The sequence below is a fragment of the Phodopus roborovskii genome, unplaced genomic scaffold (assembly GCF_943737965.1).
Source record: "Phodopus roborovskii unplaced genomic scaffold, PHOROB, whole genome shotgun sequence".
NCBI classification, from domain to species: Eukaryota; Metazoa; Chordata; class Mammalia; order Rodentia; family Cricetidae; genus Phodopus; species Phodopus roborovskii.
In genome coordinates, this window is record NW_026126434.1 from 19,180,234 (window position 1) to 19,199,836 (window position 19,603).

The window sequence follows — 19,603 nt, forward strand, 5'->3', positions numbered from 1 at the left end:
TTAATACCCTACCACCCTTCCAATTGACACTAAATATTATGTGTGGAAGTCTAGTCACCAGTGTATTATATGTTTTCCTGTCACTGTTATAAACCACCATGACCAAAGGAGTGCATAGAAGGAAAGGTGCATTTATCTTGTGCTCCAGATGGAACATCCACAGTGGTAAGGATGGCGTGGCAGCTGGCTGGAGCAGGGCTAAAGTTGACTGACAGCATTTCGAAGGCACACTGGGAAACAGAATGAAACCACAGAAGTGGACCAGGCTACAAACTCTCAAGCCCCACCTCCAGTGACATATTTTCTCCAGCAAGCTTCTGCCTCCTAATGGTTCAGTAAATTCTCCAGAAGAGCCACTCATTGTGGACCAAGTGATCACACCTAAGCCTATGGGGCACATTTTTCATTTGGACCACCACAGTCAGTTAACATGTAATTAATAGTCACTAAACATACACTATTTGCACATGAGCTTGGATGGGTGCTTCTGAACCATTTTGACTTAGTAGTTAATGTTGATAGCCAAGGTTCTATTGGTGGACTTGCTTTTAATAAAAACTCCTGATAGAATCTGCTAATGAAATAAAGGCTGGCCAAATGACTAGATATAAATGGAAAAGGCCTTAGGGACAGGTTTCCTGGCAACATGTAAGATGCAGGCAGGATTGCCTTTAGACAAAATGAAAAACCTGAGAGCCTAGAGTTTACCTGGAGATATATCCTTAACTTTGAGTAAAGTGACTTCTCTGAAAAGGACACATGGAGGTTTCAAGTGAGATGTAGAGAAAGGAGTCCTGCTCTGCAAATACCCAGAAATTATATAAAACCTCCTTTGATTCAGGGTGATAAATGTGTTCTCCACTATGATACAGTGTTGAATTTAGAAGAGAATTGGGTGTGTGGTGTTCTCTGGATGCATAGTTATCACTGTATACAAAGATGTGGCTTCCTGTGCTAATTCAGAACTGATAGACAATTTGAAAAAGAAGTAGAGACAAAAGAAGGTATAACATATACCTCACAAGGAAACTTGTACAAGAAAACTTATTACACATGGGGGGTGGGTGGATAAGATCACAGGGAAATAGCTAGAAACAGATATTACCGGAACACAACTGAGAACACAGTTAACATGGAAACCTCCTCCAGGTGCAGATGAAGGATTGCAGGGAGGACATAAAGGATGATGGGAAGGCATGACATACCACTGGAACTCACAGAGCAGTGATGATTATTCAGACAAAACAATAACGTTAGCAAGCATTTCAGTTAGAGAAACAAGTTTAATAGCGGAATATGGAAGAATCTATCAAAGGAAGAAAAGACTTTTAGTATCTAAATAAACTGTAAGCAAACACCAATCAAGAAGATGGGTGTGAACACTCAGAATGGTTAGCAGACCATGTCAGATAGGATCAAGACTGGCAGATATGATAGATATTGAGAGTTAGCAACAGGGAAGACCATACCAGTGAGTACAATGAGACTCCTATTTCACACTTGAGGAAGTATTGGGACATTTGCAGGCCAGAGCCATTGATTGGACTAGTACAGAGATAAGGGAAAATGGTGTTAAGATTGCAGATAAAAGAGTAATAAGAAATGGAAAATAAGGTGGTCAGAGGGAGACACCCAATTCACGGTCATGGAATGATGTGGGTCAAATGTCTTGAATAATTGGTGGATCTGGGTTTCATTGGAAGTATCTAAAGGAAAGACTGTGTCATCCACCCACACATTCTGGTGATTGGCTCCTGACATTTACAACCTCTTGAGTCTATGACCAAAGGTGAAGGGAGAAATAAAGTGTCTCTGTAGGCAGGAAAAGACATTCTAGATTTAAATGAAACTACATCTGAACAGCTAAAGGAAAACAACACCAAGATATCAGAAGGGAAAACGATAGAGAGACGAGGGTTGCCTAATTGTAATTGCTTTTAAACAGTAATAGAAATAGTCTGAAATCTTGTAGCTTTTAGCTTCAGCATATTCAAAAGATGTCATAAGAATGGATCCTGAACTGTCACCCCAAAAGTGAGATCCACATGGTCAAATACATGATTAGCAATGATAAGATGCTACATGGGATTACAAATGTACTTTAAAATAACTTTCCCTCCTGAATGAGGAAATTCGATATTATTCATGCTTCCTGAGTATCTATGACATGATACCTGAAGCTGTGTAACTGACTGTAAAGACAGGCTCACCACTCTTATATTTGGAGGTTACACAGCCCATGATCCTGCATCATTCTAAAAGACTATCATTGCTGAGTTGAGAAATGAAGACTGCCACATGCTGAAGTGGCTATGGATATGGCATGTTCACTAGTGAGTATGAACCTCTCAAGAATAACACACCCACAGGGCAGCATTTTCCTTTACAAGATGAGCATTTCAAACTTCTGAAATGGAGGCTCTGTGACCCAAATACCACACATCAGGTCCTATATTATGATGCTTCTAATAGCTCAAAACTCTTCCAGTGGCAACCAAGCTTGAAGCTCATGAATCTTTGTGGGGAGTTAATACTGACTATTACTTAATTGGGTTCAGAATCAACTAAGACAGCTCTTGAGATTAGACTGTATTTCCAGGAAGCTATGACTAAGGGCGTAAGAGCTTACTCCAGAGCTAGTGCCTCTTTCTGGCTGCAGCACACAGGTAAGGATGTCAACAAGGAAAGGAAAACTGTCCCGGCTCCAGTGCCACCCTTTGCTGACAGCTGATATCAGAACCCAGCTACTTTGGCCTTCCACGGGGGAATCATGCCTAGTGACTCTCCTGGAATCACCCAGGACCTTGGCAGTGGAATGGAACTATTGAGGTATCCTGCTTTATGGACTGAGTGCTGCACCGTTCTCAGCCCCTCCAGTGTAAAGATAGCCATGTGGACTCCATAAATGGTATCCTGTAAAGTGACTAAAAGCTCTCTTTTGTAATATACATTCATTCTATGGTTCCGGTCCTCTGGAGAAATCTGGTATCAAAACAACATTAGTTCCAAATGAGGAATATCCATCAAGGTAAATAAGGATGGATGTGACCTTGCCTTCCTTGTTCTTATTTTAGAGATCTATGATAAAATGCTGGGAGAAATATCACTGAATCTGAGCCTATGGTGTCTTGTAGAGAGATTGTAAGCAGAGTTTGAGACCAGTAGCTAGTGAGGACAGTAAATACTGCTGATGGGAGCATATCCAACCTCATGACAGCAATACAATAAATAAAACTCCAAAAGACAGGACAAGTGTTAAGATGAGAAGTAGAGTACTTCCCAAGGAGGAAAAACTATTATTTTCTCAAGTAAATAACTGCAAAAAATTTAGTGTCTTAACATATGCTGTTTTTTATATTCACCTACCATTCTTGACCCATTCCCGGGATGCTGACATTTGATGTGACTAGGCATGCTGAAAAAAAAATACATGGTGTCATTTATGTCCACAACTTGGGGATCATTCTCCTTGAAAAACAACTTCTGTTCTGACAATCGGCTTTGGGTTTTTGTCGGTTGGGAGCGCATTATCACATTAAAAACCAAAGGTCAGACATCTGTGAAACATTGTGTTAAAAGCCAAGAAGCTGAAGCAGAAAAAATTCTTTCTGCTTCAACTCAATATAAATTGCAGATCAAACAGCGATCCAGACTGACAATAGCTGTCCAGTCTGAACAGAATTGTACTCCATTTAACATCTAAAATGTCATACTGGGTGTTGCATGGTGCTTAAATTTTCAACTACCCAGTCGTGTTCCTGATATTTGTCCCTTCCAAATATGCATTCTGACCTTCAGATGATAGTATTTTACCCCGAACATACAAGTAAAATCTTTGTTACATTTGCTATAATCCAACATTATTTATTTACTGAGTCATTTATTTTTAACATGTTTCCTTTGTACATAAGCAATAAAACATAATTATACATGAATATGTTAGCAAGTGACAAAATATAATTAAACTAATTTTTATTAGTTTATTAGTACTATAAAAATATTTTAATATTTGTATTTTTTTAAAAAGACATTTTTCACTAGCCCATGGAGTAAAGCATTTGTCTTGAAAGCATTAGGACCTGAATTCAAATCCAGAGTACAGGTAAAAACACTAGCTGTGATGACATTAACTTGTACTATCAGTGCTGAAGCTTCACGGGCAGGTGTATCCCTGGGGCTTTCTCGTCAACCTGCAGAGTCTCCTTGATGAGATCCAGGCTAGTGAGAGACTTTATAACAGTACTGAACAAAGGAACTAGAGGATGTGTTCTGGTCTTACCTTGCACGTCCACATATACCTATCTATGCACACCTGTACAAGAACATGAACCTACATACATGCTCATGAAAACACATAAACAGCCACATATTCTCATCAGATACAAAAATTCAGTTACAGCCAGCCATAGTAGTATATACTTTAAGTTTATACTGTGATGTATAGCTCATAGTGAAGATCATTAAGCATCATAAGCAGATTTAAGAGTTGCTCTTAGACTTTTTGTTCTCTGCAAAATGCAGGTTCTTTCCATGATTATTTTTAAAAGGCCACACATGGTAAACAGAAAGCATGGTCAAATGAGTCAGTGGCATTACATTGCATTTCAAGGATGTGATATGGATGGAAGTCACTGGTGTGAAATCGAGCTTGGCCAATTACTGTCTTTTGCTAACTTGGGAAGCCACTTTTCTCTGTTCTAGTTTCCTCAACTACAAGATGGGTTTGATGGTGTCTACTTCAAGAAAGATTTCTAAGAACCTTATCTCATCCCTAAAAATATATTATACAATGATAACAGTTGTTTCTTTTGTTTGTTTGTTTGTTTTAAATGAGACAGATGCTCATTTAACTCAATGAGCAATTTGAGATTAACTCAAATTTATGATCCTCCTGTCTCAGCTTTTTGAGTGCTTAAAGTACAAGTGAGCAACACTATACTGGTAAGACATTTTAAAAAATGATATAGTTATTATCAATGAGAATTCCATTGTTGCTACCATAACAGGCAATTCCATATATTTCATGGGCATATTTCCAGACTGAATGATCTCCAACTGTTTAATAAGTGAACTAATCAGTAAGAACCGGTGTCCACTGTAATTCTGGAAGAGAACTATAAACCAAGCACTTAATCAGGAATCATTAAAGATTGGCTAAATGTCCAGAGTACCACAGAGATGGTCTATTTGTGGCTGTGAAAACGAAGAACTCTCCAGCCAGCATGGAAAAGTTCATTGAGAGAGAGAGAGAGAGAGAGAGAGAGAGAGAGAGAGAGAGAGAGAGAGACAGGGGGGCAGAAAGAGAGAGAGAGAGAGAAAGTGAGAGAGAGAGACATGCCATACTTTAAAATCTAGCTGCATACCATCCTGCCCTCAGAGCTCTAAAGTCAGCTCATTTGGAAATCTAAGATTATATTACTGATGGCATGTTTACTTAATGTGGCTCATAAACTACCTGCAGGAGCTGCTTCTCTGACAACTACCCTCACCCTTGCCCTGCCTGCTTTGTCTCTGGATCCTTCATGTTGGAATGAGTAAAAATGGAAAACCAAGTATGACACTGGCCTGAGAGGCTCTGGCTCAACATCATTTTCCTACAACTACATTATGTACTTTGATCATATTCATTCATTCTTTTCTTCGCCTCTCCGTCATTCCCATTCATCACCCCTAGTGTCTCTTCTTCCATGTCTTCTGTACATACATGATTTTGTGCTTCTGTGTGACATTTAGATAATACAAACAAGAGAAAACCTGTAACATTTGTTTCTCTCAGTCTGGCTTTTTCTTCAATCTTACAGACTCCAATTGCAGTCTCTTCTGGAAGGGGCATTTCACTTGTCTTTTGTGGCTTAATAATACTCTACTGTGTACATAGACCACATTTTCATTACTCAATTAATCTGTTAATAGCCACATAGGTACATTGTGTCCCTGAGCTTGTCATTCATTAGGCCCTCCCCATGCCCTCTCAATGAGACAGGTTGACTAGCACTTAGCTCCTGTACCATTTCCCATCAAAGCTCCTCTTTTGGAAACATGCTGTCCTCAAGACCCTGTCCTGAGATGGAGTCACACTGACCTCCAGTCTGAGGTCAGCCTAAAGAATTTCTAGTTTCCAGTCCTAAACTGTAGATTCTTCTTGTTGGTCTTTGAAGTCAGAGGGTTTCTTTCCCTTCAACCCCACCACCACTACCAGAAGCAGCTCCTGTGAGTCCCAGACCTTTGAATTTCAAGGGAGAGTTTAAAACAAACTCCAGAAGACACCTATGAAACTTCCAGATAATGCCCCTGATGGCTATCTCTTGGCTGGAAACAACCATCTTTCTAATTCTGTCCAACTTCCCTTGCTTCAAGGATCCAAGAATGCTTGCTATTCCATATTTTTAATTCCTTTGCAAATATTCATTGCATAGGCAGACATTCTCTTTAGACCACAGGAACTCTCTAAACAAAACTAAAATCCAAATGAGAGAAAATTCCAGTTACTGTTTTATTTTTGAATCAGAAACAGTTTTGTCTTTTCCCTTTGGCTATAAAAAAATCACTCTCCTCAAATTTCCACTCACACACTATCTTATCTGAAACAGCTGAACTAGTGAGTCTACATTCCATGAAGCAAATTAGATCCCAGTGGTCTTGAAGCAAATTAGATCCCAGTGGTCTTAGACAAGCTTTCACTTTTGTGGTGATTAGAGGCAAAATACCTGGCTGTGGCACCAGGTCTTGGGAAGCCAGTTGTTTAGGAAGCTAGTCATTAGCGTCTTTCAAATTTCCATCATTCTTGCTGTTTAGAGTGTTGTTCTGGACTCCCTTCTTAGTCTGTGCTTTCACCTCTTCTGTGAGGAAGCCATCCTGACAGGTCACGATCAACAGTGTTAGGGCAGGGCTGAGGACAGCCTTCTTGGCAGAGTGCTAGCCCAGCATGCAAGGAGCTCGCGATTTAACCCCACCACCATGAAAACCAAGAGGCAGAATATGGTAAATGCTGATACTCGGCTGGCTTCTTCCTTCTCCAGTAGTTATACAGGTTTTCCCACCTTGACTAGACTAATCCAGAAAGTTCCTCTATCTAGGTATTATTTATTTCCAAGGTGATTCTAGATCCTGTGATTTTTGACATCAGACCACCTGAGAAGTATTTTTATGGAAGGAAAATGGATCTGATGATAAAATCTCATTTCTTCCACACAGAAATCTCAGAGTCAGTGTGGCCTGTTAAGCACCTGCTGAAGTTATCTTAGTTAAGGATTTCGAGGTCCATGGACAAGATTAGTCAAAAATCAATGAACTTTTTCATTTTTAGTTATTTTAATGACATTATTGTTACATAAATATTTTTTTAGAGACACACATTAACATCTTATAAATTAAATGATATGATAGCTGAGATAAGCTTTAAGTGAAGAGATGGGAGAAATGAATTGATAATTTTGTTGTTGTTGTTATTTTGTTTTTCGTTTTTGAGACAGGGTTTATTTGTATTGCTTTGGAGGCTGTCCTGGAAGTAGCTCTATAGACTAGGCTGGCTTTAAACTCACAGAGATCATCCTGCCTCTGCCTTCTGAGTGCTGGGATTAAAGGCATGTGCCACCAACAACCAGCTATGAATTTGTAATTTTTAAAGGTAAATGGAACATGTGTTTCTACCTATTTAAAGTCTTTTCATACTTGTTAAAAGTACTGCTTTTTCCATAATTTACTTGAAAAAAAATATGGAGTGATGTAATAAGATAGGCAAAATAAATTTTAAATTGTCAGGTGTCCTAGTTGCTTTTCTGCTGTCATGGGAAAATTTGTGCAGGATGGGGCTTACTTGGCTTATACTTCCAGGTCACAATGAATCATTGAGAAATGTCAGGGGTGAGAGCTCAAAGCCCAAGCTCGAAACAGAGGAACCTGATCACTCTCTGTCTTGCACTCTATTTGTGCTTCCCTCACTTTGTTATACAGTCTAGACTCACATGAGGGGTTGGGGATGATACCTGTGCACTAGCCCCTCCCACATACACCATCAGTGTGCACAATCTCTCACAGAGGCGGCCACAAGACAAGCAGAAACCCCCAGTTTAAGTTCTTTCTTCACAGTGACTCCAGGTTTTGTCGAGTTGACAACAAAATCTGACCAGAACATCATCATGTGTCATTTTAAAGCCAGTCTCTATTATAAATGAGCACCTGAGTGGATTTGCAGGCATCTTGAGAAGACAAAGCTTTGAAGTACACACTGAGACAGACATTTTAAAAGGTTCATAATCCCTTCTGAGAAAAGAAAGTGGTTTCACTTTTTGTATTTTAATCATTTGCCTGGATTCTGTGTGAAAACCCACCCCATGCGACAATGAAACATCAACAATCTGCTCAAGGCACAAAACCATGACCAACTGCAGCCACTTCTCAGAATAATTTTATGTGTGAGATAATCTGGAGCTGGCTCATTCCTCCCCAGCAATGATGAATGTGGTTCTGTTCTCACTGAAGCTTTTTTGGACACTCTTACTTCAATTATAGCTACTTCTAGAGGTAACCTGTCTTGAACCTTCTCATAGCCTTCACTATGTGGAAAACAGTAGCCTGATCTCATAGCTGACCCACTCACAGCTATACTTGGAGACCATTAATGGGTCATATTCCTCAGCCCTGCATATGGAACAGGGCCCATGTTTGTGTTTTGTGTTATTTGACCTTCATATTTACATACAAGATCCATATATATCTAGAATCTACTCTGTGCTTACTGAATACTTGATGAGTGTTTTTTACCCTTTTACTATCAAGTTAGTTACTAGTTATTGTGATAGCAGGTAGGTATATAAGTCAGAGAAGTAATAGTTGATAACTCAGGTATTATGGCATTCCAGGTGACTATTCAGTTCTAACTGTTGCTTAGTTTTGTAATGTTTCTGTTCTCTGAAACATATTCATTGAGACCTCAGCACCACTGGGACTTTGTTACTAAGTGGAGGCCTTTCACAGATGATTGGGTCTTGAGAGAGGAGAGCCTCTTTACTCTATAAAAGCACAGGAAGTTGCCTTTTGGGGAGCTTTCAGATTATCATCCTTAATTCCCCTTGTCATGAAGGATAAAACATCCAAAGATTGTAAGCATCTGGTTATGCACACCCTTGGACACCCACTATTTTATTATACCTGAAGTACATTTATCTTAGAAACAAATAATGTGTTACTTATCATGAAACTTCAAACCTTTTTGAGAAAGAATTATGAGAGTATCTGTGTCAGTGTTGCTTCCCAGCATGCTTTCTTCTTCAGAGTATCATGCTGATGGTCCAAATGTCAACCTATAGTTATGATTATTTTCTATCAAGTACTGACCAAATGGCTCTGCATTACATAGAAAATAGAGGCACTGTCTGTAAAATTATGCCGTGTATATTGGCAAACTGCATATATATAAAACACAGATATGTGCCTTTGCATGGACCCACACACACTTTCACTTTTTATTATCTTTCTGTCATTAATAATTAAGGAAGATGCAATTCTGTTGCGGAAGTTTTTGATGCACTTTCTTCTCAGTATACTAAAGATGGACTTACTATAAAATGTCTTTCCATGTAGCAGAGTTTATCTGTGGCTTTTGTTTAATATTAGCCTGGGAAGACAAGCTTAGTTGTACTCACAAATAATTTTCTAAGAGACAGAAAACAAAAGCAATGTGTTTTTCTTTGGCTTATTACTTTAGGCAGGTAAGTGCTGGCAGAGCAAATCCATGGAATATAGCCAAGAGCAGAATGCTGTCATTTAAACTTAATATTTTACTGAAATGTCTTATTTCTGCAGTTGAGACATGCTATTTCTGAAACCACATTGCAATTCTTCACAAATTGCCAGTGAACCACCAATAAAAGCTCAAGAGAACAGCAGAAAAAAGGAGATGATCCCCTGCCTCCCTCTACCCAGTGCTGGAATTAGTGATTTTCATTACTGTAGAGAACCAAGAACTTTGTGCACACGGATAAGCACTGGAAAAGCCAGGAAACTTTAACACATAGCTTACCTGTTCAACAGAATGAGGTGCAAAGCTGCTCTTCCTGGGATGCTAGGAATGATGCCATCTTACAACCTGGCGATCCTTTACTGTGTGATGAGACAGGCTCTGCTGTATCTCTCAGAATTTATGTTTTTACTTATCCAAGACCTTTCCCCCTAAATCTTGAGCATTGCTTTTATACCATAAAGACACTCTTATTAGTGAAATCACATGTATTTTGCAACAGCCTAAGTCACTTCTAAGTTATCTTAGGACCAGGCCAAGCCAAATACCCACAGGTGTTAGGTTTACCTCAATCATACTCCTAAATCTTGGGCACAATATCTGAAGTCAACAGTATCCATTCTTGTGAAAGAAGCCAGATGTACTTTGTAAGAAATCTCAATATAAACATGTATTAAACTGTTGTGCACTTGGGACTGAGTTAATTGTTATCTGCATCCTTTTTAAAAATTGTTCTGTGACTAAATTAAGATGGTCTGGGCCAGACAGTTGAAGTCCTGGTCCAGTACTGGTTACAATAAAATCGGGCTGAGCAGCATTTCATTCTTGTCCCTTCATGGATCATATTTTCTTCCCTGCCTGCTGTAAATCCTGCAGGGGAGTTAGCACGCATTAACACATATGCTTTGGAGTGACTTTTAAAATATCTTCTATTCAGTCTAAAGAACAGGCTCAGTAGGAAAGAGTTCTTGTTCTTCCAGAGGACCCAAGTGTGAGACTCAGAATCTAGGCCTGGCCACACACAGTCACCTAAAATTCCAAAAGGACCTCACACACACACACACACACACACACACACACACACACACACACACAGTATTAATAATAATAAATAATAAATAATAAAAATAAATTAAAAATAATAAATAAATTAATAATAATAAATAATAAATAAATAATAAATAATAAATAATAAATAATAATAAATAATAAATAAATAAATAATAATAAATAGAAAAATATTTTCTACCATGACTGGAAAAGTATCAAAGAACCAACCATCTTGTTGCAGGCCTCTCATGTTATGCCTTATGTCCTAGTTATCATGGTGGTTCAGGGCTACAAGCGACATTGCATGTGTGGTAATATATGGAAACAGGAATGAAGGGGCCCTTCACAACTCTGCCTTAGTTTTCACTTCCTCAGTACCTTTACCATAGAGCTTTACATAAATGTTTAAAGTATAATTAGGAAAGACAAAAAAAAAAAAAAAAAAAAAAAAAAAAAGATATAGAATGCCGATGAGCATGTGACTTCTCAAGAAACTGACTCTAGGAATTTCTGCCCCAATACTATTTTGCTATTAGTTCTTAAAAAGTGTACTCCACATTAATGAAAATTCTTAGACTTCTCATAAAACTACTTTCAAACATGGATAAAAGCTTTGATGTTGCAAAGCTCTCCAACTCGCTATGTAACAGCTTCCTTCTTGAGGAAAGACAAAAATACTTGTAAGAAACTTAGAGAAATGGAAAAAATGACAAGAATCACTCCAGAGAGGGAAAGGGAGAGAGAGAGAGAGAGAGAGAGAGAGAGAGAGAGAGAGAGAGAGAGAGAGAGAGAGAGTCTCATTTGACCAATCAAAATTTCTACATGCATTTGGCTTTGAAGAAAGTTGTAACCTGTAGCCAAAGGAAGAGCAGATCCATTTGTTGACACGGTTACCCACTTGCAGGAGGCTTCATCTCCAGTTGCAACTTGTGGCAAGTTGATGAAATCATGACCACAGTAGCATTTTTGATACCACAGAGATCAGTTTTATGCATTGGAACTCTGGTGTGGCAAATCTACAGTGATTAACATCATAGTGATGAACACTGGGATAAACCTGCTTGTCACAGCCATAGAATGGTTTTTCACCATACCCTCTACTCTGGTGAATACAAAATAGATTTGACTGGCTCCACAGTAAAAGCCTCATCCAGCACTGACTCCACAGACCTCAGGAAAAAAATGCTGAGCAAAGCATGACTGCCATTCACAAGCTCTCCTCACACAAGCACACAGGGCTGGGTGGGAAGGTACTTGGCTTGTCCCTATGCCCTGGAATTTCTACTTCTTAGTCTGCATGTTTATTTTACATTTGTTTAGGTGTATTTTGTCATCTGGAAAATCTTTACTCATTCTTTAGGAATCACACTGACATTTATCTATAGTTCTGCAGTTTACATTTGCTACTAATATTTGAAATAAGCACTGCTGTTTAAATTTGTAGTGGTGTTATGAATAAACTGATTAGTGGCCTTTGGTGTCCATGGTTTGAGTGGGTCTAGTGTAGTCTATAGGTTTGACCAGGACAGGAAAATGGACCAGTCAAACTTTCACACTAGCTCAGGCTTCACATATTGATAGGGTCTCTTTGGTTTTAAGCTTACTGGTTAATACTTGAGATTTTATATGACAAATCTCCCTTATCCCCCATCCCCCATCTTTTTGTCTAAGCCATTATTACATCTTTCACCCCCGTCATAAGGATGGCGTTCTGGCTCACAGCTACTATCTCTCTCCATAGTGAAAGCTGGGGCTAATTTTAACTTTGAAGAGTTTAAAGAAATGTCCATTTTTGATGAACCCATTTTTCCTATGGCCTCGAAGCTCCATATGACTGCACTCTTGACTTTGGCTCTTCTTACATTCCCCTTTCTGCAAATGCTCAAACATTACTGGGAATATGCCAGAACTTCTTTTCAGTATCATTTTACCCATGACTTTCCCACTGGCTGTGCTCAGACCCTCAAATATACTTCCTTCTCATTGTTCACCTATTTGGCATTTTCTTATCAAGAATCTACCCTGAAATTCTACCACAAAGAAGCCTTCCCTGATTGCCTGATATAAAGTAGATTCCCTAGGCACTTACTTATATGGATCCTTATGGGTTTATTTATTACCTGCACTTCTTTGTGTACTTACCTATTTATATTTCTTAAATCTATTACTGTATCCTAAACCATATCCAGGCCAGACTAGTGCCTACATCCTACTTTGGCAGAAACATCTATCTCACTGTTGGGTATCAGGCACCTCATAAATATTTATTTATTGGACAGCATATTAATTTTCAAATAATATATTCTTACAGGGAATAAGGTAACAAAATAACATCATACTTTTTATAAATATCATGGAATAACAAGACAGAGTGAAGCATTTTTAACTTTTACTATTATTATTATAGTAGTATACTATTAAGTAGATGGTACCTTTTATGATGATTTCAGGGAAATTTCATCTTAATTTTAATAGATTTTAATCTATTTCTTTGTAGTTACCAAATAACTAAGAATTTGTGTTCATGTAAACCTAGAACTGAGCAAATCTTTCAAAAGGCTACTCTAGCATTTATTACCTGAGAGATTACGTGGATTTATATAAAAGTCGGTTGGATACATTTTTAACACAAAATATAAAGTAAATTTTTCCAAAAATATACACATTCTTAATATATGCCTAACACTTAGACTTTATGGAATAGGATTAAGGGTCATTGTGGATAGTAAAGATCTGGAAAAGTGTTGTCTTTTGGCAAAATAGTAATTATTTCTTCTGTAAGGATTGTCTCCCACCCACACAGGGGTATCGGGGGTGGACAGGTGCCTTGATCCTGCCTCAACAAGATGATGGGGCAGACTTAGTATACTTCCTAGAGGAGGCCTTACCCTCACCAAAGAGCAGATGGGAGGTTGGAGGGGTGAGTGGGGGAAGCAAGAGGAGAGTAGGGAGTGGGAACTGGGGTTGGAATGTAAAAAATCAATTAATAAAAAATGTTTGGGATTAAAAAATAAAAAAGAATTGCCTCCCAAAGTGCTCATCACATATTTTCAATGTTCAAAATCAACATGCCACACAGTCCATAGCATCAAAAAGAGCTTCTCATATTGGCATGCTAAGTCAACATTAGTTTACAACTCCTGTGTCTCAAAGCCACCTAAGGTCCCAACAGTAAATTTAGGATCTGCTATCTTCAGTTAAAAACAAAAACAAAAACAACTGTGATTCCATTTTCAGAGATAAGAAAGTGACTGACATCAGTTTACTGCTAACACATTATTGCTTAGGTCCTGGGTCATTTAGTTCCTTTTTAACATTTTGCTATTCATCTGGTTAATTAAATGTGTGTCCATCAATGTGGAGTAATGACATCAATGCATAGTACTTGCATTAATGTAGATGAATTATATCAAGATATAGGGATTATATCAGTATAGAATGACATAATCAGTGCAGAATATGCCACTTCAGTGTAGAATGATAAAATCAATGTGTAGGAATCACATCAATGTGGAGTGCTGACATCAAGGCAGAGTGATCACATCAATATTATGGGATTACGTCAGTGAAGACTGATCACAGCGTAGAGTGAGCACATTTGAGTAGAGTGCAGGACATAATTCTGAGTGTGTCTTCAGTCCCCCCCTCAAAAGGAATAACGGCAGTATTTTTTACCTTATACAAGAGACATGTTCAGTTATTAATTAGTGAAAAGTTGCACAAATACAGAAGAAAACTTCCTGTTCCTAAATGCAATATTATTACAATTGATGAGGATGTTGTATTGGCTATAGGTCCTCTAGAGACAATTCCAACAGCCGAAAGAGTGGGAAAACTACACAATGAAAGAAAAAGTTTCACAATATACCCACTGATCTCTATTATGTCTGGAGGGATGTAACTATTGATGTAAATTCAATGTCAGGCAAGAACTTGAAAAAACTAGAGGTGATGCAGGACAGAAAATCCCTTTTAACCTGCACTCCAATTTTCCTTTGAGTAAATTCAAGAGAAAGTGGGTGGGGAAGAAAAAGGAGGGGAGGAAAGGCAAAAGAGAAGAGAGAAATGTTATCCCTAGCCCTCATTACTCATTATCTTTGCTCCTTTGAGCGATTATAAAGGCAGTCAAAATGACAACTGCTAGCTTTTCTGAGCTCTGAAATAAGGTAAATAAACATTTAAGCACAAATAGCAAAAGAAAAAAGTTACATGAAGTTGCACATTAGAGGAACTAAGCAGTGTACTTGGCTTCCCATGGCTAGAGGAAGGCTTGCAGCAGATGCCTTTAATGTTTGCTTCAAGTTCTATAGTCATGTTCCAGAATTTCAGAGTATGCGTCTCACTAGGTTGCACTCTTTGATATTTGGAAGAGAAAATGGTAGCTATACACAAAAAGTTCAGATACTATGGGTTCTTAGAGTTGAGGGTGCTGTAAAGGTCAGTGAGATTGTTTCCTTTATCTTACACTAAACCATTTCAGCCTGTGTAAGTAATGCATCTGAAATTGGGAAGCTGGGTGTAGTGGATGAGAAGCTAGGTGCCAGTGCCTTTGTGATGCATTGTGTTCTTTTCCGAAAACTCAGTATTGGCTTCTTACAGTGTCAGAGCCAAGGTTAATCTAGCAGAGCCCTAAGGTAATCAAAGGTATCACTGCAAACCCTGGCCTCCACCTCTTCTTCCTCACCCCTGAGGCCTGGGACTCCCAAGAGTTTTTCTCATGCATTTCCTTCTTTCTGCTCTTATTTCATCATGTTTCTATTAATCTAGAAACCTACAAATGTGATAGCTAAGAACAGGATTGCCAAATAAAAGACTGCAAAGGCAAGCTTTGGTTTCATTTAGAGCAAAGAAATGACTCCTTAACTTCTAGTTTGGGTTTATTTCTCTAAGGAGAAATACATGCATTTCTCATTGCCCTTTGTTATTCATTTAGGGACTGTCACATTCATTTTCTGTAGCTCTTTCATAAAAACATAGTATAGTTTAGTAAGTAACGTTCCATTATATATTATGACATGGAAAATTTAAATATGGCCAATATGCCTTTATGTTTTATTCTAGTTAACTATATATACCACTTGCAGAAACTAGTCTTTTATCCTTCTCATTGAGAAATTGATTGAGTAAATGCATTTATTTCCTAACTTGGCCTTCAGTCTTAAGCTCAAAATATTTTTTGGCCCCTGTATTAGTGTTTATTTATTAGTGTTTATTTATTAGTGTTTATAATACATTTTCCTGGTAAAATAATATAAATGAGATAATCAAATTGCACCTTATACAAAACAAGCAATGCAATTTACTGTAAGGAGTAGGTTTTTCCACCCACTGCTGGTCTTGTCCCGCTGCCTCGCCAGCCCCAATTAACACACTGAGACTCTGTATTTAATATAATGCTGTTGGCCAGGTGGTTTCTTATCAGCTAGCTCTGTCTTAAGTATTAAACCATTTCTGTTAATCTACATATTTCCACGTGCTTTTATCTTACCAGGGAATGGGGCCTGCATCTGGTCTCCCCAGTCTCTCCATGGTGACTCCTCCTTACTATTTCCTCGAATCCTCCGTGTTTCCTAGTCCCAACTATCTTGCTTTCCTATTGGCCAACAGGGCTTTATTCATTAACCAGTATGAGAAACATATTTACAGAATGACATCTCCCACATCAATTTACTTCTCTAAGAACAAGAAGAGCACAATAGCAAAGTGATTTTAAGTAGCACAGCTTCATCAAGTGCCACTCTGGTAGAGATATTTCCTACCTGGAATAAACTAGTCACAGGAAAAAATATTTCAGGACGCTATTTACATGAGTACAAAGCATCAAACTTTTAGTAACAGGGATGTGGAATAGTAGTTGCTAGGGATTGAAGGAGTAGAGAAACAGAATTGGCTTTTTAGTGCCTATAGCACTTCAGTTACAAAAATTGAGACAATTCAAGAGGTATACCATGCAACCATGAACATGGAGTTAACAAAAACTTATTTCAGACATTTGCTAAGAGCAGGGTTTCATTATTGATGTTCTTACTACAATTTAAAGCAGAAAATTGCTGTAAAATATGGCTCGAGTCATGCAGGCTATGAATCATGATTGTATGCTGTTGTTCTAAAATGTAACGAGGCAGTATATGGAGGCTGATGTAGGAGCACCTAGTTAAACACCAGAGCTCCTATAGGAAATGGCTTTCAACACTTAGGTCAAAGAAGGAAATAAAATAAACTTCTCCTTTCAACAGATTACAGAAAATCACAACCAATCAAAATACAAAAAAAAAAAAAAAAAGTGATCTTTTGTTGCCCATTCCCTGAAGCTAACATTCAGGCAATGCCTCAAAACAAGGGACAGAAGGATTGTAAGAAACAATGGACAGGATGTCTGCTGTGAGATTGTATCTTTTGGAAATGTTCAGGAAGTTACACCCATGAAGCCACAACAACATAGTTGCCTAAACAACACCTGAACAAGGAAACTAACAGCAAACATGTTAACATGCAAAGGGGGAAAGCTCATGGGGCCCCACTCTTAGACAAAACCTATTGAAATGTTGAGTGTGAAAACAATAGTGTACCCAGCTAAGAACAGCACAATAATTGGTTATCCAATATCAACTTGTCATGCCTGAAATCATATATATATATATATATATATATACATATATATATATGTATATGTATATGCTTATATATGTATACATATATGTAACATATAGACTAAGCAGAGAGAGAGAGAGAGAAACAGGCCAAAGGTCATAAATTGGAGAATGAGTGAGGATTGGAGGGTTACATGAGAAGAGTTAGAGGGAGGAAAGGGAAAAACTAATATAATTATTGTATATGCTGACTAGTTTATGACATCTTGGCCCAAGCTAGGGTCACTGGAAAGGAGGAAGCTTCAATTGAGAAAATATCTCCCTGATATCAGTCTGTAGGCAAGCCTGGAGAACATTTTCTTAGTGATTGATGTGGGACGGCCCCACCTATTGTGGTCATGGGTTCTATAAGAAAGAGGCTGAGTAATATTCCATTGTGTAGATGTGCCACATCTTCTTTATCCATTCTTCAGTTGAGGGGCACCTAGGTCGCTTCCAGGTACTTGCTATTACATATAATGCTGCTATGAACATAGTCGAATACTGCCCTGCAGAAAAAAATAATGGAATTTTCAAATTCGCAGGCAAGTGGATGGCACTTGAAGAAACCATCCTGAATGAGGTAACCCAGTCACAAAAAGAGGAACGTGGTATGTACTCACTCATATATGGATTTTAGACCTAGAGCAAAGGATCACCAGCCTATAATTCACACCACCAGAGGAACTAGGATACAAGGTGTATTCTAAGAGATTCATAGTCCCTCACAGAATGGGGAAGGGACAAGTCCCCCAGAGCACATAGGAAGTGGGGGGGCAGTGAATGGAGAGAGGAGTAGGAGAAGGGGAGAAGAGAGGAAAGCACATGCGACTAGGAAGATTGAGTCAGGGTAGGAATAGAAGACAGGAGAGAGAGAGAGAGAGAGAGAGAGAGAGAGAGAGAGAGAGAGAGAGAGAGAGAGAGAGAGAGAGAGAGAGAACAAACATAAAAGAGAAAGCCATTATTGGTTTGAAAAGAAAACTGAACCTAAAGAAACACCTAGAGACCTACAAGATTGCTGCCAACTAACAATTAGATCAATAGTGGAAAGACTACCATAAATGCCCTTCCTGGATAGTGAGATCAACAACTAACTTATCCACCATCGTGGAGCCCTCATTTAGTACCTGTTGGAAACAGAAGCCAACACCTATAACTAAACACTGAGACGAACTAGAATCCAGATGCAGACGGAGAGGACAAGACCAGGCTGCAGAAACACATAGAGACAGCTGACCTGAACAAGGAAGAGCTAATGGGCCCCCCAGACTGATAGCTGGGAATCCAGCATGGGACTGACTCAGGCCCCCCTGAATATGGGTCTCAGCCAGAAGGACTGAGCAGTCTAAGGGACCTCAGACTGTGGAAACAGGATGTATTCCTGGTGCACAAAAGGACCTTGTGGACACATCCCCCATGGAGGGATTCTACCTTAACCTAGAGACAAGAGAGAGAAGTCCTAGTCCCTACTTCAAATGACTTGACAGATTTACTTGATCCCACCTGGATGGCATTGCATTACCTGTGAAATTGGAGTGGGGGGGGGGAACAGAGGGGAGGGTGGTCAGGGTGCATGTGAGAGGGTAGAAAGAATAAAAGGGAGGGAAGGAGGGAGGAAGAAAGGGAGAGGGAACTGGAATCGAGATGTAAAATAAAAAACCCATCATCTGTTTGGTAATGGGCACTGATTAGAATCTATGGATCATATTGTACAATGTGGACATTTTAACAACATTCCTGGCAACATGAGAATGTGTGTATGTGTGTGTGTTCCATTTCAATGTATTTCATTCTTATTTTATAATTTAAATTATAGAAGTCTCTCCCTACATTGATTTAATTAAAAAAAAAAAAAAAAAAACAGGGAGTTTTCAGGGGCCTGGAGTACAATTAGGCTTGATAGGTTGGGCAGCTAGATCTAGAGAGCCCCATGTCTCCATCTCTCTAGTGCTGGGATTACAAGTTCATGTCATCATACCCAGGATATTTACATGGGTTCTGGAGAGTGAGCTCTGGCCCCTCATACTTAGAAAGCAAATACTAACTGAGCCACTTTCCCAGTCCATTAGGTCACTTTCTGTCCTGTATTTCCCCATTTGCAAAATGGTCATCATTATTTTGCCCATTTCAATTTAATTATGAGGTCTGAATGAATATGTTCATATGCTTTCTAATGCAAAATTCT